We start from the raw sequence: 23,854 nt of genomic DNA on the forward strand, positions 1-23,854 counted from the left end.
CAGTCATTTACAAATAAAACTTTATATAAAGCCTTCTTTAGTCAGTTTAATTAATATTCCTGCAGTAGGCAAAAATGTTAGGAAATCTAAAGAAACCATTTTCTATTGAAGAGATTAAGGATGCAGTGCTTTCTCTGCAAAATTATAAGGCTCCTGGGCCATATGGATAACAATAATGAATAACAATATGTTAACACCCTCACAAACCAATGAGGCCTTTAAAATGCTAGTTTTCAGATAGCTTAATTTACTACATGATCTGTATGACAATGCTTTCTTTCTTTTGAGCAACTCAACACAAGTTTGATATCCCTTATTCACATTTCTTCAGGTATTTCCAGTTACTTATTTTTTTTTATCATGCTCAAAAAATATCCATGATCACCACCTAAATGTACTTTAGAAAATTTACTAAACTCAAACCACATTCAGAGAAAAATATTGGAAAGGTGTACTCAATACTGAATTCAGTTAGTCAAGATTTTTGACTTCTTAAAAATAACATTTGCAAGATGAGCTTGAAGTGCAAATATAAAGTTCTGGCAAGATGCTTTAGATAGGATGCATTACTCTTCAATTTGTATGTGTCACACTATCATTCAATTCAAAACTGTTAAGGAATTACAGCGGCCTAAGGTAAAACTGGCCAAATTTACATCAAAAGTATATACAATATGTGATAGGTGCAGAACAGAACAAGTCAGTCTTTCACATATGTTTTGGTCATGCTCAAAACTTACAGAACTAATCAAGACACCAATTAAACCCTCTTCCATTACAGCTATAGTTGGGAAGCCAGAATATGGCACTAGTTTAAACAGCAGTGCTCTCCACTGCATCGTGATGTGCTGTAAAGCAGCAACATACACTTCCAATGTGGAGGTTGAGAGCCTACATTCATACCTTTCTTGCCGGAAAGAAAGCATGACCCTAATCGAACATCTCAGGTGGGTCTTCTCAGTGAGAAAAACACCAGTTTGTGAACAGACTCCACTTCATAGACTTACCACTTAGGTCTCCTTCGTCCCTTCCATGAGCCACACGTGGAGGTCCCTTCCTCAGGGGGCTGTGCCAGGGAGGGGCTTTCGCAAAGAGAATGAGTTCCGAAAACCAGGTTCAGGTGGGCCAGTAGGGCCCAAACAGCAGGACCTTTTCCTAGTCCTCCCTGATCTTACACAGTGTTCGTGTGAGCAGGCTTATTGAGGAAAATGCACACTTGCGTAGAGTGTACAGTTCAGCACAGATTGGGCACATTCGTTGGTAAGAGGTGCCCTCGTACTCCACACCGAGATTACGAGATTCTCTGCACAGAGGAGAGCCCAATTCAAGACTCGCAGATCCAAGATCGGTCGAAGGCCACAGCTTTTCTTGGGTATGATGAAGTAAGGGCTGTAAAACCCCTTTCTCATCTTGGCTGGAGGGAATGGCTCAATTGCATACTTCACCAATAAGACAGCAATCTCCTTGCCCGAGACAGTGGTGTTTTGGACTGCCACTGAAATCTTGAGAACCCCGTTGAACTTGGAAGGTTGTCTTGCAAATTGAATTATGTGACCGAGTTGAACCATCCGAATGAGCCAGCAGGACGAGTTGAGCAGCGCAAGCCTTACTTCCAAACTCTGTTAAGGTGCGCCAAAGGGACAGTCTACATACCTGCAATACTGCAGTGTTTCTGAGTTGTGCTGGGTGGCCCAAAAGTCATTGTGCTCGGAGTCATGACAGAAAATCTTCCTGTGTCCCCGGAGGGACTGGCCAGTGGAGAGATCCATCTCGGAAACATGATCTCTTGGCCACTGGAGATGGGGACATCGTGGTTGAGGGTGATGAAGCAGTGCGTTGCTCACTGTCAACCTATGAGCTTTGCAAACTGGAGGAAAAGCAAATGGCTCTTTCTTTGAAAATGTGAACCAGTGGCGGAACAAAAAGAAAAGGAAACAAAGGATTATCCACCGGCCTCTCTTCCAAGGGAAGGAGTGGCACTGTCCTCACTACTTTCTGAAGAGCAGTAACACACATCTCCGGGTTGCCCATGTCAGGGCTGCTTCATCGTCTTCTCTGAGGACTTAGCGGCTGAATGTGACACTAGGGGTGCCACTCTCCTGCATGGGGTGCAATGCGCCAGCTTCGACAATGTCTCAGCGGTGGTCGGAATCGGCGTGGAAGACAGAGAAGGATGCCCATAGTGATGAGCTGGCTGAGAGACCAGGACATAACAGCTGGAGGAACACGTTGGGGCAAGATGTTCTGTACATCTCTGATCTCAGCCAGATCGAACTAGAGTGCTCCTGGACCACCAGAGTGAAGATCACCTTCTTGAGGGGCCTTGCTGTGACTTTCGTCACCCAAAGGGGATAGCTCAGCTCCTACATCAACCACAGGTCAAAAGAGGGAACTTCTGACCATAAAATGGGCCGTCTATGACTTCGTCACCCCTTCATGCACCTCTGGGAGGAAAATAAACCAGAGCAGAATGCGGTAGTCAGCCGTGCTCCACACTGAGAAACCAATTGTCACAGTCTTCTTTCTTTCTGTCACTGTCTTTTGTGAGTGTTGTGTTTGTTTGGTGCCATGTGCTCTCTCCTGTCCTCTTCTGACCCCGCCCACCTTGTCACCTCATTGCTGTTTAGTTGCTCCACCTGTGTTTCTCCCTTGCTCCCGGACTCATTACCTGGTTCACTCTGCACACCTGTTCAAATACTCACACACACACAACATTACACACTGTAAACCCTAATGTTGCCTTGACTTAAAAAATCAAGTAATGTTGACTAAACATTACTTAAAATTTTGCATTTTGGCCCTGTCACTTAAAAATATGAGTTAATTTAACTAATTTACCTTCAAAATGCATAAACTTAAGATTTCAAGTGTTGTGAGCTCAAAATCATGAGTAATCCTTTCGAAAAACTCAACGTCACTCTGTTCTTCCTTTAATGTGATTGGCCATGGAAGAAATTCTGCCTAGCAACAAGAGAACAAAAGCACTGATTGGTGGATTACAAAATTCGTCCTTTTGGTCTGTTTGGTTGCTGAACTACAATTCAAGAGGAAGTTTTTCTTTCTGTACTATGTTCGGTGACTAAAATTATGTAGATATAAAGTTGTTTTGCATGATTTCTACTGGTGAAATATGTTAATTTAAATCCTTGTGGTACGTGATTTTGAGATGATTATTGAAACGACAACTTAAGTATTTGATGAAGTGGCCCAATCGTTTTCCTTTGAGCGAAAGAACATGGCAGCTAAAGTTACTGCTTAACTCGTTAGATCGAAAACCCTAATAAGTTGAATGAACTAAATTGATTGAGTAAACTCATTGCCTCAATTTAATTGAGTAATGGAGTCCCCCAAAACTTACATATTTAAGTTTATTTAACTTGACGGTTTTGCAGAAAACCCTAATAAGTTGACTGAACTAAATTGATTGAGTAAACTCGTTGCCTCAATTTAATTGAGTAATGGAGTCTCCTAAAACTTACATTTTTAAGTTTATTTAACTTGACGGTTTTGTAGATTGTACTTAAATCAATCAGTTCACCAAACTTGATGCTAATTTAACGTACTTAAACAATTATGTTCACTTAACTTGGTACTAATTTCAAGTGTACTTATATATTTAAGTTAACTCAACATGTAAATTTAACTGAAAATGATGTTCTTATTTTTGACAGCACACTGAAGTAAGACAAATAACAACATATTTAAACTTTGCAGACATTGAAAAGACATCCACTGAGGAGAGAATGTTTTTGACGTCTTTTTTTAATGTTTTTTATGTCTTCTGTACATACGATATAGACGTTCACATATCCTCCTTACAAGGTTCTGTGACTTTATTTCTGTCAGACATCTAGAGAAGCTCTTATTGAGAATTAACAGAGGTTTAAATGTGCATACTTGATTCATTTGAAGTCACCATTGTGGTGGAAAATGTTTGGTTTAGTTGGGATCTTGGTCCAGATACTTCTTAAGTTCGCTTGTCTCTTGCTGCTATAACAGTATATTTTAAAATGCTGTTTTTGTGGCGAAAAAAGACAAAGTTTAAAAGAGCTCAGGTGTTATCAGCTCTTTGTTGGTGTAAGCTTGTCTCTTGCTGCTGTAACTTGTGTGTTGTAAAACACTGTTACTGTGGCAAAGAGAGTTGAGATCTAACATACACATATCTTGCTTGTAATGGTGACTAATTATAGTAAAATAAAATGTATTGCTGCAACTATGGATATACTTTTATGGATATAAACTTTGTAGATAAAAACATGTACTTACTTTTAGAAAACTGATCACGTCGTCACAAACAGACATCAAGATTTTGGATATGCATCACATCAATGGTGACAATCAGAACAAAAAAAGGCTGGAAAATAAGGAGGAGTTTGTGCTATGGAGCTCTTTTGTTTGTCACCGTTGTTGTGATGCATATGCTAAATCTAGAAGTCTGTGTGTGTGAGTACTTGATTGATTCTTTTACTCAAATTATTTCAAACGCATTCATTTCGTCCATCTTTAAAATAAGTATTTTACTCCTGGTGCCTGTTAAAAATATCAAACAAAACTTATTTTATGATCTCAAATACGTATTATGTGATGACTTTCTCACCAACAAAAAACATCAAATAACACCTGAGCTCATTTAAATTTGTCTTTTTTCACCACAAAAACAGCGTTTTAAAATACACCAATACAGCAGCAAGAGACAAATTAACCCAAGAAGTAACTGGACCAAGATCCCAACTAAACCAAACACTTTCCACCACAATGGTGACTTCAAATGAATCAAGTATCAACATTTAAACCTCTGAGGGATTTAGGTAGTCTACAAAACCGTCAAGTTAAATAAACTTAAAAATGTAAGTTTTGGGAGACTCCATTACTCAATTAAATTGAGGCAACAAGTTTACTCAATAAATTTAGTTCAGTCAACTTATTGGGGTTTTCAGTGCAATAATCCAGGAAGGCAGAGTGGTGTGTGAGACAAAACTATATACTAGTGCAGCGCCGCCGCTACCACCACGCGCATCACGCACAAGTGCTGAGGGGGCACCAAAAATAGCCTAATGAATTTTTTTTTTTTAAATGCCGGTATTATTTCATTAGCCTATAGAAATATTAGGCACATTTTAGCCTTGTATATGTAACAAAAAGGGGGAACAAGAAAGATATTTAATAATTGCTCTAGTCTAGTCTAGAAAGACCAGAACTTGCTGACGTTAATGTTAGTATTAGCAAACTATGTTATTATAACTTACAACTTCGGTGCAAGCTAAATAGAGATTTTACTGTTAAACATTACCTATTTTAAAAATAACTGACCTGACGCCAGCTAGCTGTTACTTTTTTTTTTTTTTTTACTATCTTTCTTTAGATATTGAGCAGTAGTTTATGGTTTATTTTGACGTGACGGTGGTTAATACTTTCTCAGTAACGTTAACAGTTAGCAGTCAGTGCAGTGCACATGGTAGGCTAACAATTCCTGTTAAATATATATATATATATATATATATACACACAATATAAAATGGCATTTTGAATGATATAAAGCAAACATCAATCATTACTGTTGATTTGTGTGCAATTGTTGTGTTCATTCTATTATGCTTTATATTAGATTAGATTTAGATTTATTTATTAATTTAGCAGATGCTTTTATCTAAAGCAACTTACAAATGAGAACAATAAAAGCAGTTAAACTAACAGGACAACAATGCAAGTGCTATGCCTATGACCCTTCTCAGTTTAATCTAACGCAGATTTTTTTAAATAATAGATAAATAAGGAATAAAGGGGGAGAACTCCTTGGCTGCCATGCTTTCAGTTATAAATGTTTATAATATTTTTCTGGTATAAGATTATTTGTTTGAATATTTTATCTCTTTCTATACTGATCCTTTTTCTTCATATTTCTAAATTATTGCAGGGACAATGCTGAGATATGCACGAGGAGGAGCACAAGGCCAAGAAGATACAGATGACGAGCAGGAGGAGCAGCCATGTACAAGCAGTTCAGGAACACATCAACCCCAGCCGGACAGCAGGTCTGTAGACTCCACAATAGGACCAATCCCTGATCAGCCACCCTCATCCAGCAGCTTAGGGACAGATGCACAAAAAATAACCACCACCTCTGAAAGCACAAGTCCTGTCATTGAGAGTCCATCAGCAGGTGACAATGTAGAGACCTGTGTGCCCCCTCCAACTGATCCTGCTTTTTGGCCGTCAAAGGTTTTAGATGCAGATCGTGTTGAAATAGTACAAGGAGGCCCATTTAAAGTACCATCAGATTTTAATTTTCCAAAGGGACTAGATGACAGGGCGTTTCATAGTAGCCTACAATTCAAAACACTCTCAAATGGAGAGAAAATCATGAGAAGTTGGCTTGTTTACTCACAACAGAACAATGCTGTGTTCTGTTTTGCGTGTAAGCTTTTCAGTTTGAAAGCTATAAAGCTGACTGCAGAGGGCCACAGCGACTGGTCCAACATAAACAGTAGTTTGAGGAGTCATGAATGTAGCTCAGACCATGCCCGGTGCATGTTTAAATGGAGAGAACTGGAAATGCGTTTACAGACAAATATGACAATAGACCACCAGGCACTAACATTGCTATCTCTTGCCTCAAGGAATTTGTCATTTAGAGGCTCTTCACAGTGTCTGTATGAGCCAGACAATGGCAACATCTTAAAGGAAGTGGAGCTTTTAGCCAGTTTTGATCCCGTGATGGAGAACCACCTGACCAAGATAACTGATGAAAGCTCCCGAACGCATTATCTCGGACAGCAGACACAAAATGAACTGATCCAGATCATCTCCACCAAAACATTACAAACAATTCAGACACAGATTCAGGAAGCGAGATATTTCTCCATTATTCTTGACTGTACACCTGATATAAGCCAGAAGGATTAAATGTCCCTCATCGTGCGAATTGTTGATTTGGTACCAAAGCCAAATATCAAGGAGTATTTCCTTGGTTATATGGAGGTGGTTGAAACAACTGGCCTAAACCTGTCTACTGTCCTTCTAGACAAGTTGAAGGAACTCAGCATTCCGTTTGCTAATTGCCGCGGACAGGCTTACGGCAATGGAGCAAACATGAAGGGGAAAAAGCAAGGAGTTCAGGCCCGACTGCTACAACTTAATTCGAGGGCGTTGTTTGTTCCTTGCGCACCTCATTCGATTAATCTTGTCATAGCTGATGCTGCTAAGTCGTCCAGGGATGCCACTGGCTATTTTGGCTATTTGCAGAAGTTATTTTGTTTCTTCTCAGGAGCTACACAGCGATGGAGCATCTTGAAAAAACATGTCAACCTGACTGTGAAATCATGGAGTTATGTGAGGTGGGAAAGCAGGCTTAAGAGTGTCACAGCTGCCAGAAGCCAAACTAAAGAAATCAGAAATGCGCTCATCGAGGCTAGGCAAACTGTCAATGACTCGGTCGCAAAAATAGAGGCTCAAGCCCTGGCAGAAGAGGTGGCATCTTTTAGATTTCTGATCTGTTCTGTTGTCTGGTGTGAAATTCTTACGACCACAAACCAAGTAAACAAGCTTCTGCAGACTAGTTCAATGCAGCTTAGCTTGACATTGCTGTCAGGCTCATTGACAATGCTAAAACCTCCCTCTCCAGATACAGGCACTCTGGATTTGCTGAGGCAGTGTCATCTGCCAAGGAGCTTTGTGAGGCCATGAACATAGAGCCAGAGCTCAAGGAGGAAAGGCTCAGGAACACAAAAAGGCAGTTTGCATATGAGACTGCTGACGAGCCCTTCAGTGATGCCCTCAAAAGGCTTGAAGTAACATTTTTCAATAGTGTTGTGGACTCAGCTTTGATGTCACTGCAAGAGCGTGAAATTCTGATATTGATGGACTTGAAATGGTTCAGGAAATCATCAACCTTCCTCAACTGTCCCCACAGACAACTGCCTTGGAGTTGCTCACATTTCATATGATGACCTAATTAGTGATTTTGCAGCGAGGAAATGCAGACGTGTGGTTCTATAGAGCCTCCCAAAACTGGTGGAAATGCTTGATCCATACAGAATAGCATTATGGCTCCCTCAAAATGTATGTCTTTGGTTTATTTTGACAACATTTTGTCTAAGAAGATTTTGCACTTTACTTGTGTAAATGTGTGTGAATGTGTGTTTTTAGTTGTTCTACATAGCCTACTGTGTTTACAAAGTAAGGAAAGTTGTGACTTTAAGTCCCCTAAATCTTTGTTTTATTTAAGAAGACTGACTATTCTTGTTTGTACTTATTGATGATTATTTCATTTAATTTATTTAAAGTGACATTGAATTTGCACCAAAAAAAAAAGTCTGGATTATTTTGATAATTCTGTTTATTGTTTACAAAGTCAGCAAAGCTGTGAAGATTTTACTTTCTCTTTTTAGTGTTCTTAAGTTTTATACTGTGATGCTACTATTGTGTGTTATTGGTATTGAGTTTTGTTTGGTAATAAAAAGTTAAACTGGCAAAAACAAAAGTTTTTTTTTTCTTCTCCGGGTCGGGGTGGGGGGCATCATAAAGGAATTATGCTTAGGGCTCCAAAATGGCTAGCAGCGGCACTGTACTAGTGAACAAATGGGGAACAGCTGTGTATGTGATGACGCTTTGCTTCCGGCTTTGCTACCGTTCGAATGTTCTAGCTTACTGCTCTGTGCTTTGCTTCTTATTTCTGTACTTTTCTCTGATTTTTCTAAGATTTCTACATCAACAGATTTTTTGGCACAAACGCTAAAACTCTTAACTCTTTGGGACTGGAATAATACTACAAAAAGAAAACTTTGCATCCCACTGCCAGCAGCTTACATTCCAGAGACGGGAAAACAACTGCCTACATTCAAACAGAATGGACTCTGATAATGGGTGACTCTGTTATCAGAAACATCCGTAGCAGGACTACAACAACACGCTGCCTTCCTCAAGCAATGGTATCTGATGTGAACAAGGAACTTCAGAACATTCTGATGAAGCACAAGACTGCAAATCGAATCATCATCCATGTGGGGAAGAATGATATTCGGAAAGAGCAGTCAGAACTCCTTAAGAAGGACTTCAGTGAACTCTTTGTAAAACTTCAAAGACTCAAAGTTCAGTCGTTCATCAGTGGACCACTCCCAGCAAGTGGAACAAATATGTTTTCACGGTTGCTTGGGATGAACACATGGCTACAAAGATCTTGTAATATAAAAGGAGTGAATTTCATTGACAACTTCAATCTTTTCTGGGGCCATAGACAACTGTTTAAACCAGATGGCCTCCACCCAAACAAACTTGGTGCTAGAGTGTTTAAGGACAATATCTACTTTTCCCTCCGTCAACCTTCAGCAGAATTTGTCAATCCATTCAGCACACACACACCGGGTCCGAGTCATCATGTGGTTGACATATCCCACAAGGACACTGATAACCAGAGATGTATAAAATACTACAGAACCATACTTGAGTAAAAGTACAAGTGCTCTATCAAAAAAGTGACTTGAGTAGAAGTAGAAGTGCTCTTTAAGCACCACACTTAAGTAGAAGTAAGAAAGTATTAAACATTTTTTGTACTTAAGTATTGCAAGTAGTCTATTTTAAAATGTACTACTCAAGTACTGAAAGTAAAAGTAGAAGTATTGTGTTATGTAGCTATTAAAGAAAGTAGTCAAAAGTTTGAACATATTGTTTTTACTATTTCAAATGATTAACCTAAAGGACAATCACAAATCCTTTGACTGTAAAAAACGGTTACTAGGGTTAGTTTGTCAGGGTTACTGAGGGAGAGGACCCAGATGCAGAGTGAACAAGGAACGTTTATTGACAAAAGACAAAGCAAGATAGGAGGGAGTGGCTTGAACAGTCCAGACAGTAGGATTGGGTAGATGGGTAGACAGTGGAGCAGGCAGTTGGGAGGGATGACCCCCGAGGGGGGCTCTGGGTGACAACCGAGTGCAGGACTGTAGAGGAGGCTGTGCAAGGGACCAGACCACAACACCAGGAACCAAGGGCACTTGACTATAGGGGTATAGCCACACACGTCAGACCTCCAGGCGGGGAGACCCAGTAGCCAGGGAGAAGTCAGCGGGTAAGACAGGAACAGACAGAACTCACAAAACACTAGACAAGACTTAAGACAACATGAGAACAACAACAACTATAATAATAATAATAATACAAGGGCAAAAATCAGACAAGGGTGCTATGACCTAGAAACCAGATTAACTAGGGAAATAACCAAAGTAAACTAAAAAGGTAAAGAAACAAATACAAAACAAAGTTCTAGAAATAACTGGAAGACTAACCAAGAAAATAACTCAAAAGGGGAAAATAAATCCTTTAAAGAACAAGTCAAACTTAAGTCAAATTAAAAGTGAGATCCAAACAAAAAGAAACACTTAAACTAGACTAGAATAAACAGTGACAAGATAAACTTAAACTAACAAATACCAGACTTAAACTGACAAGGGAAAACGCTATTAGTTTAGAACAGCTAGCACGCTAAGCAGACACTAACTCACACACAAAACGAACCGGCAAACACAGGAGGGAAATGATCACGATAAGAGCATACAGAGACATGAGAAACAGGTGACAACACTCGGACTAATAGGGACTAAACAAGAGGGCGTGACCAGGGAAAACAAGGAGGTGGGACAAGAGGAGCACGTGGTAGACACAAGAGACACAACCATGTGCTCAGGCACAAAATAAACAAAAACACATTGAACAAAGACACTACAGACAAGACTGTCAGGGCAGGATCATGACAGTACCCCCCCTCCAAAGGACGCCTCCAGGCGTCCACCCGGGGTGGAGGAGTGAAAGGGGGCACAGGCATGGTAGGGGGCCAAGATGGTACTGACTGGGGGGGTGGGTGGGATGAAAACCTTGGAAAACCAGGCCTATCAGGGAAAACGGGGGGTGGGCTGGGAGGGGTGGAAAACATTCGAGGGGAATGGTTAGGCCAGGGTGCTGCCGGCTTGGGGAAACCCAGTCTATCCAACTCTGCAAAGGTGGGGGCATGGCTGGTGGCACCTCTCCCTACAGGAACACCTCTCACAGGCAAGGGTTGCCAACTGGACTGGGTATTCAGGGTGGATTGCCGGGTATTCTTGGTTGGCAAGACATGACTAGCAAGGGATTCTGGAATGGCCTCAAAGAGATTAGGGTTCTCTGGACCAGGCTCCAAAGGCAACTGTGGATTGTTTGTGGGGACTGTCGAAAAGCCCTCCTGGGCCACAGGAAGAGACTCAGAAGCTGATAAACTGCCCCCTGGGGCGGCAGGAATGGGCTCAGAGACTGACCTTTGAGTGGCCTGGCGGGTAGACGAACTGCCCTCCAGGGCTGCAGGAATGGACTCAGGGCCTGATTCTTGAGGGCCCCCTGGGGTTGCAGGAATGGGCTCCGGACTTGGTTCTGGACTGCCCTCCGGGGCTACTGGAACTGACTCGTGAGTGGATTCTTGACTGCCCTCAGGGTCTGCTGAGCTGCCCTCCGGGGCTACTGGAACTGACTCGGGAGTGGGTTCTTGACCGCCCTCAGGGGCTGCTGAGCTGCCCTCCGGGGCTACTGGAATTGACTCGGGAGTGGGTTCTTGACCGCCCTCAGGGGCTGCTGAGCTGCCCTCCGGGGCTACTGGAACAGACTCGGGAGTGGGTTCTTGACCGCCCTCAGGGGCTGCTGAGCTGCCCTCCGAGGCTACTGGAACAGACTCGGGAGTGGGTTCTTGACCGCCCTCAAGGGCTGCTGAGCTGCCCTCCGGGGCTACTGGAACAGACTCGGGAGTGGGTTCTTGACCGCCCTCGAAGGCTGTGGAATTGCCCGCTGGGGCCACCAAGATTGGAGTCCTCTGTGGGCTAGACACAGGGGCTGGAGCAGACACTGGAGTGAGCTCTGGAGCTGGCTGCTCACCACTGGACTCCATGGTCATCACTGAAGCAGCAGGCCACTTGAGATCACCCAGGGAAACTGCAGGAGGGATCTCCAGACTAAGGTCTCTAGTTCTCCTGGCGCGGGCCCTCCTACCCTTTCGTCTCCCAGGCCTGTAAGCATTCACATCACCTACATCTTGACTTACATGAACTGACATTGACACAGAATTTTCAGGACTGGACTTGACTGACTTGGAATGGACTAAAATAGGCTTGACTGGCACAGGAACAGGGGCTAACAGGGGAACCTCCCTCACAACTTCCTTGAGCTTGACCGCTTCAGAGCACTTGGTTGACTCAGACGTGACTGTGAGGGACTCGGCCAATTCGGAGGCTTGAACCAGCACAGAGGCCTCCATGACAGATGCAGCAGCTTTGGCTGCCCTCCTTCTCACTCTCCTTTTCTCAGTGGGAATCAAAAGATGATCAGGGACTTGACTCGATGGAGTGAGAGTGGGGTGATCACTGTAGGGGGACTCTGGTGGTGTAAGTATCTGCCAATCCTTGCGGTGGTGCAAATAATTGGAAAAGTTCCAAAAGTCCAAGATCCTCAATTGCTCCATCTCCCACTGAGGCAGTGGATCATCCAAACAGAGGTTGAAGACATCCTTAAGGGCTGCATCCTGATACTCAAGGCCCCTAGACATAGTCCAAAAGAATTGGGCAAAGGCCCTCACCTCTTGCCCCTGCTGCCGAAGTGCACCCAGGCCTTGCTGGCGGGCCAGTCTCTCCTGAGCATTTGCAGGGGGTAGGATCTTGATACTCATTCTGCTGGGTCCTGACTTGGCCGGTTCGTTCTGTCAGGGTTACTGAGGGAGAGGACCCAGATGCAGAGTGAACAAGGAACGTTTATTGACAAAAGACAAAGCACGATAGGAGGGAGTGGCTTGAACAGTCCAGACAGTAGGATTGGGTAGATGGGTAGACAGTGGAGCAGGCAGTTGGGAGGGATGACCCCCGAGGGGGGCTCTGGGTGACAACCGAGTACAGGACTGTAGAGGAGGCTGTGCAAGGGACCAGACCACAACACCAGGAACCAAGGGCACTTGACTATAGGGGTATAGCCACACACGTCAGACCTCCAGGCGGGGAGACCCAGTAGCCAGGGAGAAGTCAGCGGGTAAGACAGGAACAGACAGAACTCACAAAACACGAGACAAGACTTAAGACAACATGAGAACAACAACAACTATAATAATAATAATAATACAAGGGCAAAAATCAGACAAGGGTGCTATGACCTAGAAACCAGATTAACTAGGGAAATAACCAAAGTAAACTAAAAAGGTAAAGAAACAAATACAAAACAAAGTTCTAGAAATAACTGGAAGACTAACCAAGAAAATAACTCAAAAGGGGAAAATAAATCCTTTAAAGAACAAGTCAAACTTAAGTCAAATTAAAAGTGAGATCCAAACAAAAAGAAACACTGTGACAAGATAAACTTAAACTAACAAATACCAGACTTAAACTGACAAGGGAAAACGCTATTAGTTTAGAACAGCTAGCACGCTAAGCAGACACTAACTCACACACAAAACGAACCGGCAAACACAGGAGGGAAATGATCACGATAAGAGCATACAGAGACATGAGAAACAGGTGACAACACTCGGACTAATAGGGACTAAACAAGAGGGCGTGACCAGGGAAAACAAGGAGGTGGGACAAGAGGAGCACGTGGTAGACACAAGAGACACAACCATGTGCTCAGGCACAAAATAAACAAAAACACATTGAACAAAGACACTACAGACAAGACTGTCAGGGCAGGATCATGACATAGTTAGCCCAATTTGCAAAATGATGTCATTAATAACTTACCCTCTTGTTGTTTCAAGACATCAGAGGCTCATTTAGAATTTTTTGAAGCATCGAAAATACATTTTGGTCCAAAATTAGCAAAAAATACGACTTTATTCAGCATTGTCTTCTCTTCCGTGTCTGTTGTACGACAGTTAAAAACAAAGCAGTTTGTGATATCTGGTTCGCGAACGAATCATTCGATTTAACCGCATCTTTTTGAAACAGTCCACCAAATCGAAACTGAATCGTTTTAAACAGTTCGCGTCTCCAATACGCATTAATCCACAGATGAATTAAGCTGTTAACTTGTTTAATGTGTCTGACACTCCCTCTGATTTAAAACAAACCAATATCCCGGAGTAATTCATTGACTCAAACAGTACACTGAACTGATGTGAAGAGAGAACTGAAGATGAACACCGAGCCGAGCCAGATAATGACTCGTTCACGAGTCAAGAACCGTTTGTGTCAGACGCGTCCGATTCGTGAACCGAGGAGCTGATGATACTGCGCATGTGTGATTTAGCGTGAAGCAAACCGACACGCAGAGCGTCTGGAACCGAACTGATTCTTTTGGTGATTGATTCTGAACTGATTCTGTGTTAATGTTATGAGCCCATGTGCATTCAACGCCAATGACGCCATTGCATCGAGCGCAAAAGAATCGGTGAACTGTTTTCTTCAACTGGTTTATTGAATCGAACTGTCAGAAAGAACTAACGTTACTGGTCATCCGAAAACCGATGCAACCGGTTCTTGGCTCGTGAACGAGTCATTATCTGGCTCGGCTCGGTGTTCATCTCTCTCTTCACAGCAGTTCAGTCAGCACGCGCAGTCTTCTTAATCGCTTGTTTCGCTCAATGATGTGCCAGCTTCATCAAATCTGCCATCTACAGTTCCGGCAGTGGTTTGTAATGGAATGATTCGTAACATTATTATAATTGTAACGAGTAACGATGCAGCACATAAAAAAAATATCGGAGTAAAAGTATTAAACTCAGCGAAAATATGTACCTAAGTAAAAGTGGAAGTAGGAGAAAAAAATAATACTGTAGTAAAGTACAGATACCGCCTTTTAGTACTTAAGTACAGTAGTGAAGTAGTTCTACTTCGTTACTATACATCTCTGCTGATAACACCATGCAGACAAAACAATCACTGATGATAGACACTATCCCGGTTGAGCCATGCCCACAGAGCTCCTCACAGACTGACTGTGATGTATCAAAACAGCTACTAGATTCACCACCCAAGGACGACTTTCTGGAAAACAGCCAGGGAAGCTAGTACAACATTTCACAGCCAACAGAAACACCAGAGACCACAGCCCATCTCACAGACACATTATCTCTTTCTCCAGCATCTCCACTTATGTGCTTCTCACAGAAAATGGAGGAATTGGTGTATGTTGGGACTAAACTCTCTCACTCATTTGCTGCAAGCCCACAGATATCAACAAAAAAAACAGCAGGCCCAAAAACCACCAAAGCCTGTGGTCCCTGCTCATGCAAGAGCTCTTCGACCACTGCCACAACGCCAGGGCCCAAACCCTCTATCTGCTGAAGGTGAACCAAAAACAACTGATAGCAGCTCTCAGTGATATGTGTCGGGTCCCCGCTATAATAACAGCAACATTCACAAATGCCTTCTGAACCCAGGAACCCAGTGTGCCTGTAGCTTTCTCTATTTCAGTTTTATCACTTGATAGAAAGTCTAAGGCCATCTCAAGCCGAAGGGCCGACTCATCTAATCTGCAGCCTATTATGCATCAAACTAAAATTGATATGAAGACACAAAGCACAGCCATCAAGTTAGCATCTTTAAACATTCGTTCACTAAAAAATAAATCATTTCTAATCAATGACTTTATAACTACAAACAATCTGGATTTTATGTTTCTAAACGAAACATGGCTTGAAGACAGCTGCAATGCAACAGTTTGCAGGACTTTTAGGAGAGGTGGGGGTGTAGCTGCTCTATTTAAAGATGTCAATCAATGCAAGCAAGTGTCATTTGGTCAGTACTTGTCTTTTGGATATCTAGGGATTGTGCTGAAAAGTGCTCCACGCATTCTGATTATTATTATTTACCGGCCTCCAAAATACTCTCCAGCCTTTGTTGAAGAGGTCACAGAAATGTTAATAATGATTTCCTCAGAGTTTGACTGTTTTGCAATTGCAGGGGATTTTAATATTCACATAGACACTGCAGAAAACAAAACTACAAAAGAAATGATAACGGTTCTAAACACTTTTGACCTGATTCAGCATGTGCATGGACCCACACACAAAGGTGGACACACTCTAGACTTAATCATCAGTAGGGGTCTAAACATTTCATCCATTGTTATTAAGGACATAACACTATCTGATCACTTCTGTATTTTCTTTGATATTTTGATGTCTGCTACAATTGAATCTAGATCGGTCTCTGTCAGGAGGAGATGCATTAACGAGAACACAAGTGTACTATTTATGGAGGCTATATCTTTAACACCAAGAATTTCTGCAGACTCTGTTGATATTCTCCTTGATTCCTTTAACTCAAAAGTTAAGAGTTTTATTGATGATATTGCTCCAATAATAGTCAGTAAGAAAACAAACAGACATAAATCAGTTTGGAGAAGATCAACAGCAGTTCAGACTATGAAAAGACAATGCAGAAAAGCAGAGCGGATGTGGTGGAAGACAAAACTTGAAATTCACTATAGCATCTATAAAGTCAGCCTTCATGCTTTTAATGTGAAACTAGCCACAGCTAGACAGAATTTCTTCTCAAACCTTATAAACAGTAACTTAAATAACACTCGCACTCGTTTTGCCACAGTTGAGAGACTGACAAACCCCCCATGTCAGATTCCCAGTGAAATGCTCTCAGACAGCAAATGCAATGAGTTTGCATCCTTCTTTTCTGAGAAGATCATCAATATCAGGAAGGCGATTAGCACATCCTCAAGTAATGCAGAGGTCAGACAGATAAGGCCACAATATCAAAAAGATACTATGTCTATTTTTTAAGCAATTGATAGCAAAATTCTGGAAGACATAGTGCAGCACCTAAAATCGTCAACCTGCTACCTTGACACACTTTTTAAAAAAATGTGCTTAACTGCTTAGAAGCAGATCTCTTAGAAATGGTGAACACCTCACTTCTTTCTGGGACATTTCCAAACTCCTTAAAAATTGCAGTTGTTAAGCCCCTCCTGAAAAAGAGCAATCTTGATAACACCATTTTGAGCAATTTTAGACCAATATCTAATCTTCCTTTTATAGCCAAAATTAATTGTCGATCATAACATACTTCTACAGAGACTAGAAAACTTGGTCTGGCTTTCTGGGATGGTACTCAAATGGTTCAGATCATACTTAGAAGGGAGAGGCTATTATGTGAGTATAGGAGAGCATAAGTCTAAGTGGACGTCCATGACATACGGAGTCCCACAAGGGTCAATTCTTGCACCACTCTTGTTTAGCCTGTATATGCTCCCACTAAGTCAAATAATGAGAAAAAAACAAATTGCCTATCACAGCTATGCTGATGATACCCAGATTTACCTAGCCCTATCGCCAAATGACTACAGCCCAATTGACTCCCTCTGCCAATGCATTGATGAAATTAATAATTGGATGTGCCAGAACTTTCTTCAGATAAACAAGGAAAAATCTGAAGTCATTGCATTTGGAATCAAATATGAAGTGTTCAAGGTGAATTCATACCTTGACTCTAGGGGTCAAACAGCTAAAAATCAAGTCAGGAATCTTGGTGTGATTCTGGAGACAGACCTTAGTTTCAGTAGTCATGTCAAAGCAGTAACTAAATCAGCATACTATCATTTAGAAAACATTGCAAGAATTAGATCTTTTGTTTCCAGCTTGGAGACTTTGAGAAACTTGTTCATGCCTTTATCACCAGCAGGGTGGACTATTGTAATAGGCTCCACACCGGCCTTCCCAAAAAGACCATTAGACAGCTGCAACTCATCCAGATCGCTGCTGCCAGGATTCTGACTAGAACCAGAAAATCTGAGCATATCACACCACTCCTCAGGTCCTTACACTGGCTTCCAGTTACATTTAGGATTGATTTGAAAGTACTTTTACTCGTATATAAGTCACTAAATGACCTAGGACCGAAATATATTTCAGACATGCTCACTGAACATAAGCCTAACAGACCACTCAGATCACTAGGATCGAGTCAGTTAGAAATACCAAGGGTTCACACAAAACAAAGGGAGTCCTCCTTTAGTTACTATGCCGCCCGCAGTTGGAATCAGCTTCCAGAAGAGATCAGATGTGCTAAAACACTAGTCACATTTAAATCTAGACCTAAAACTCATCTGTTTAGCTGTGCATTTATTGAATGAGCACTGTGCAATGTCCGAACTGATTGCACTGTTTTTATTTGCACTGCAATATTTTCACTGTTTCTTTATTTTATGTAAAATCATTTTATAACTGTTTTCAATTCATTTTAAATAAGTACATTTTAAAAGTTTTACAATTGCTTGTTTTATTCTTGTTATTATTTATTTTACTTTCTTTTATGTAAAGCACTTTGAATTACCATTGTGTATGTGCTATATAAATAAACTTACCTTGCCTTGCCTTGCCTACACTGAACTGAGAACCGTTTCTGTCAGACGCGTCTGATTCGAGAACCGAGGAGCTGATGATACTGTGCATATGTGATTCAGTGTGAAGCAGACGGACACACAGCTCGTCCGAACCGAACTGATTCTTTTGGTGATTGATTCTGAACTGATTCTGTGCTTATGTTATAAGCGCGGGTAAACTGAAGGCTTGAATGCAGGGCAATCATCGCTAATGACATTACATCAAGTGCAAAAGAAAAGGTGAACCGTTTTTTTTTTTTCAACTGGTTTATTTGATCGAAATGTCCGAAAGAACCGGTTCACTTGAGCACCTGCTCCTTTGCCCCTTAAGTGCCCTTTTGTCAAAGCAAAATTTCCTCGAATTTTTTTTGTAATAACATACCCTTTTGTGAATGCCTGCCCATGCCCAATCATAATATTAGTACAATTTATTAATAATAATTTAACCGTAAATAAAATGACCAACATGATGACCTTTCACCTGACCGGGATGATTCCTCACGCCGCATGCATATTTTTTAATGGCTTAAGGATATTTTCAACACCGTGACAGCTGGTAAGAGCTGTTTCATTCTCAGCAAAGTGATTTTGATGTTTATTTACTTATTATTATTTTACAAGAATGATTTGATGTGAGAACATGCAGATATGTTGCTGTGTGTAGCCTGTAGTGTAGAATTAACACTAGCATGCTGTTTGAGGGAGAAAAGTTTCACAGGCATCGAGGGGTCTGGTCTTTTTTATGTTATTTGACTAAACTTTTATTATATTACAGTACTTATTTATTTTTTAACACGTTGAGTGCCTTAAAAGTAATTATCATACACATCAATGTCAATAAAAAATGCATAATATACCTGACTTCAAAGTGCAGTGTGAAGGATATGAATAACAAAAGTAGCCTGTCATTTCTTTACATTGCAAAGGTGTTCAATTTTAGACAATAACAACTACTACAGGAATAATAATATTAATCACTATATTCCAGTGTATCAGTTTTTTAATGTTTTGTATCAATATTTAAGGTGGACTTATTGATTAGGTGCAAGAGTAGTAGTGATGGTTAAAATGATACATTAATGCTGAAATAGTAAATTGAGCCTTGTTCCTAGATGGACAGAGAGTGGAAAGTAATAGATCAAATGAGGAGATGTAGATAGAGGAAGAAAAAGCAGGAAATGTAGAGGCACAAGTGACAGAAAGAGTAATCAGCAAGGAATGCATCACAATATATTGCTGTATTTATATTTTGAACCGCGCCATTTAAAGCCTTGTTCCATGAGCCCTGTTAGAGCCAAATGCCGCTTTGTATTTGGGTTGTAATTTCTTTGTTTAACACTGGGTGGCGCATGTTTGTAACTTGGCCTCAGGTATAAAGGCAGCAGATACAATGTTGTCTACAGGTGTTTGACCCGGAAGGGCAAAGGGTTTTTGACCGCTTGCGCGCTGCGCTTTGTATTGTTACACTGATGGAAACTGCTATAGACAATGCTGTATTAAAATAAATGGACCACTTTGGATTTCAACGTCAACATTCGTCTATACGTTTATGGTTTAGCACAGGGCAATCAAGTGAGCATAGTAACATAGTGTGTTAATCACGGCTTCTCCGGGCTCAGACATCTAAGTAGTTCGAAACCAAAACTTACTTTGAGCACCTGCCCCTCCAAAGGTCTCTGCACAGTCCTGTTCAGAGGGAGAGTCAGCCACATTAAAAAAGTTAACCGCTTAAGTCATTTGTGGATTAAAGCTTATTGGAGACGCGAACGATTTCAAACAATTCAGTTCGATTTGGTGAACTGGTTCAAGAAGATCCGGTTACATCTAATGATTCGTTCGTGAACCGGATATCACTACACTTCAGTGTTTTGAAATCTCACACAACAGACACTGAAGAGAAGACAATGCTGAATAAAGTCATAGTTTTAGCTATTTTAGAACCAAAATGTGTTTTCGATGCAGTAATATGCAGTTATTAGCCGTGCCCACTATATTTTTTGTTGGTTTTCATGAACCAAAACGAACTCCTTAACATTAGTCAAAAACCCTGCATTAGTTCGGACTTTGTTTACAAACGTCGGAGTCTTCGGCATGCATGCATGGAATTGAGAGCAGCCGACCAGCCTTCGGTTTTCTTGTGGATTATTGTTTGGATATTTCGTGGGCTTTCTGGTGACAGGGTGTTGGTTTGATATTGAAATCAGACCACAGAGTAACATCACAAGGGACCATCTGATGACGGTACGGCGCCCAACGAAAGAGGTATTTGTAACGCTACTATCCTTAATGGCCATTTTAAATTGTGTGCACACATATACCCGTGTATAATAAAAAAACAAAAAACAAAAAACACCTGATAAATACCGCCAGATTGACTGGAGACTTTTTCATGACTTTGTGAACTTTGTGTTAGACCTACGGACTTAAAAGCGAATCGTTTGATTGATTGGTTAACATGGATGAACAATCTCCCGCGATTGAACAGACTGCAATGCAAGCTGTTAGTAAACTCAGCAGTGGTAATGTTGGTGATCACAAGGACTCCAAACGTGCAGAATTGCTTGTTGATAAACTAATTATGTTGCAAGCAGATAGAAAGTCTAAATTGGATAACGCCAGCATAATTAGAAAATCAATGCAAGATTTAAAAAATCAAAAACCACAGTTACAAAATGCTTTGAAGGAACTGATAGAAACATGTAATGATGCAAAGCGTATTCATGAGTCTTTGTTGAGTTTATTGCCTGTTGATGAAAAGGAAAAACATGAAGTGTGATTTAAAGCAAAGATGATAGCTAATAATGATGTTATGTCTGAAACAAAGGGCTTTGTTACAAGGTGTTCTAAAAAGGGTAATGTTGCTTTGTCAACTGAGTCACCTGAAATGTTTGATGCTGGTTTAAATGTAAGTGGTCATGGGAGGCCTAAAACAAATGTGGGTTTTAAAGCTGTGCATGAAAATGGCAAGGGTGGGGATGGTGTCAATCAAAACGACAGTGTGTCTAATATCAGCAGCAAACGGTCACATAAAACTGTTAGCAGTGGAAGATCTAGCACTTCCTCAGCTAGGATAAAGGCTGAGGCGGAGAGAGCTGCACTTGTGGCTAGAGCTGCAGCTTTGAAGGAAAGACATGCCCTTGAGGAGCAGGAACAGCAACTGAGGAGGAGAAGGGAGCAGCTTGTTGTAGATGCAGAGTTGGCTGCATCTGCTGCTAAGTTGTCTTTGTTACAGGTCGCTGATCAGAAAGGTTGTTCAGCAGTATCTTCAAATGGCATGAATTCCTATGTGGAAAAGGAAAAAAGGAAAATGCAAACAAAAAGTGTCTTAAATCCTACAACAAAGGAATTTCAACCTCGATTATCAAAGCTAACACAACATATCTCTGCAAAAGGACCGTCACCACCTAACAACCCGCTGTCACCAGAGGTGCTCAAAAGGCAAACTGAGCTGTGGTGTAAGGAGGCCTCTAAACATCAGTACGATCCATGTGAGCTACAGCAAAGAACATTGGAACCAGCTGAGTATCAGCAGCAGGTGACAACCGTGCAAGAACACAATCAGCAAAGGTTTTTCACGGACCAGTCAGCCAATGGAACTCGTTCCTCAGATCTACTGGCCATTTTACAAAGACAAAATGACATTACCGCTACCCTGGTTCGCCAACAACATATCTCATCCCTGCCATTAAGAGAGGTTCCTGTGTTTGATGGGGACCCTCTTCAAATTAAGACCGTTCACTAGAGCCTTTGAACAAGGTGTGGAAAGCAAAGCTGGAAGTGCAGACTGTCTTTATTATTTAGAGCAGTTCACTAGAGGACAGCCACAAGAGCTAGTGCGTAGCTGTCAGCATATGGCACCTGACCACGGCTACAAAGTGGCGAAAGGTCTTCTTCAGGAACACTTTGGCAATCCATATAAGGTCGCCATAGCTTATATGAAAATGGCATTGGCCTGGCAAGTGGTTAAGGCTGAGGATTTGAGAGACTTTGAGAGATTTGAGAGATTTTGAGAGACTGCAAGACTATTCCTTGTTTTTACGTGGTTGCTGCAATGTAATGGGGGAGCTTCATTATGTGCAGGAACTGAACATGCCAGTCAATATGAGGACCATTATCTCCAAGCTACCATATAAAATGAGAGAGCAATGGAGAACTACAGCTTATGACATCATGGAACGGTCCCATGACCGAGCCCACATTAATGACTTGGTCCAATTTATTGAACGCCGTGTCAAAATCCTTTCGGACCCTCTGTTTGGCGACATACAGGATCCACATACTTCCTTGCTACCAAAGCCTCCTTCAAGGTTTAATTCACAGCCCAGGAGCTATGTAAGGGGTAACATTGTTGCTGCTGCTTTGACTGAAGAGTTGTTTGAGGACGCAAAGGAGCAGCCATTGGGTATAGAGCACACTGAGGAAGCTAAGTGCCTTTGGTGTGATCGTCGCCATCTTGTGAAGGAGTGTAAGCAGTTTAAAGGTAAAATGCATAAGGAGAAGATCCTCTTCCTGAGACAAAAGGGAGTTTGTTTTGCATGTTTACGTGCCGGTCACATGAGCAGGGACTGTGAGGATCGCTTGGCATGTAAAATTTGTGGACAATCTCACCCTACTGTACTACATATTAAAAGACAAGTGACTCAGGAACAGTTAACAGCTCCACCTGGCCAGCAACAGTCCTCTCCTCAAACATGCAGACATATAGGGGCCGTTAAGGACCATAGTGTGTTAGCCATCCTTCCTGTTAAAGTGAAGTCGGGGAAGGGAAGCCAGGTAATTACAACCTATGCTTTTTTAGATCCGGGAAGTTCAGCCACATTCTGCTCTGAAAACCTGATGCGGAAGTTGAACATCACAGGCAAAGCAACAAGTTTCATGTTGGGCACAATGGGGCAAGAAAGGGTCGTTTCAGCATTCTCTTTGTCAGGTCTGGAGGTGTCTAATTTGGACGGTAATGATTATTATATCCTTCCTGAAGTATTTACACAGAAAGAAATGCCAGTCACAGTGGATAATATGATCCGGCCGGAGGATCTGGCTAAGTGGCCTCATCTATTAAGTGTGTGCATCCCAAGTGTGAAGGCAGATGTTGACCTGTTAATTGGAACTAACGCACCAAAGGTATTAGAACCCTGGGGAGGTCATAAATAGCGGCCAGAATGGCCCGTACGCTATTAGGACAGTGCTGGGATGGGTGGTTAATGGCCCACTGAGTGGAAACAGTGATGCATCATTATCCTCAGCCACAGTGAACCACATTTCTCTGCAAAGGCTCGAAAATATGCTTGTCAGTCAATACAACCATGACTTCAGTGAGAAGGCTGCAGAGGAAAAGGAAATGTCTCGAGATTACATCAGATTTATAGAGATCATGGATTCAGCAGTACTGCAAGATGGAAGGTACTGTTTAAAGTTACCCTTCAAAAAAAAGGATGTTTCTCTGCCTAATAACCTGGTTGTGGTGAAGCAAAGGATACAGGGCTTAAGAAGAAAGTTCTTGAGTAATGACAGCTTGCACCAGGAG

The 23,854-nt window shown here is 41.6% G+C and overlaps 1 pseudogene; it reads right to left on the reverse strand.

The window, feature by feature from the left end:
- LOC113041206 (dual specificity protein phosphatase CDC14AB-like) overlaps positions 1-23,854 on the reverse strand; it is a 46,855-nt pseudogene that overhangs the window by 1,294 nt on the left and 21,707 nt on the right.

The sequence above is a fragment of the Carassius auratus genome, chromosome 2 (assembly GCF_003368295.1).
Source record: "Carassius auratus strain Wakin chromosome 2, ASM336829v1, whole genome shotgun sequence".
NCBI classification, from domain to species: domain Eukaryota; kingdom Metazoa; phylum Chordata; class Actinopteri; order Cypriniformes; family Cyprinidae; genus Carassius; species Carassius auratus.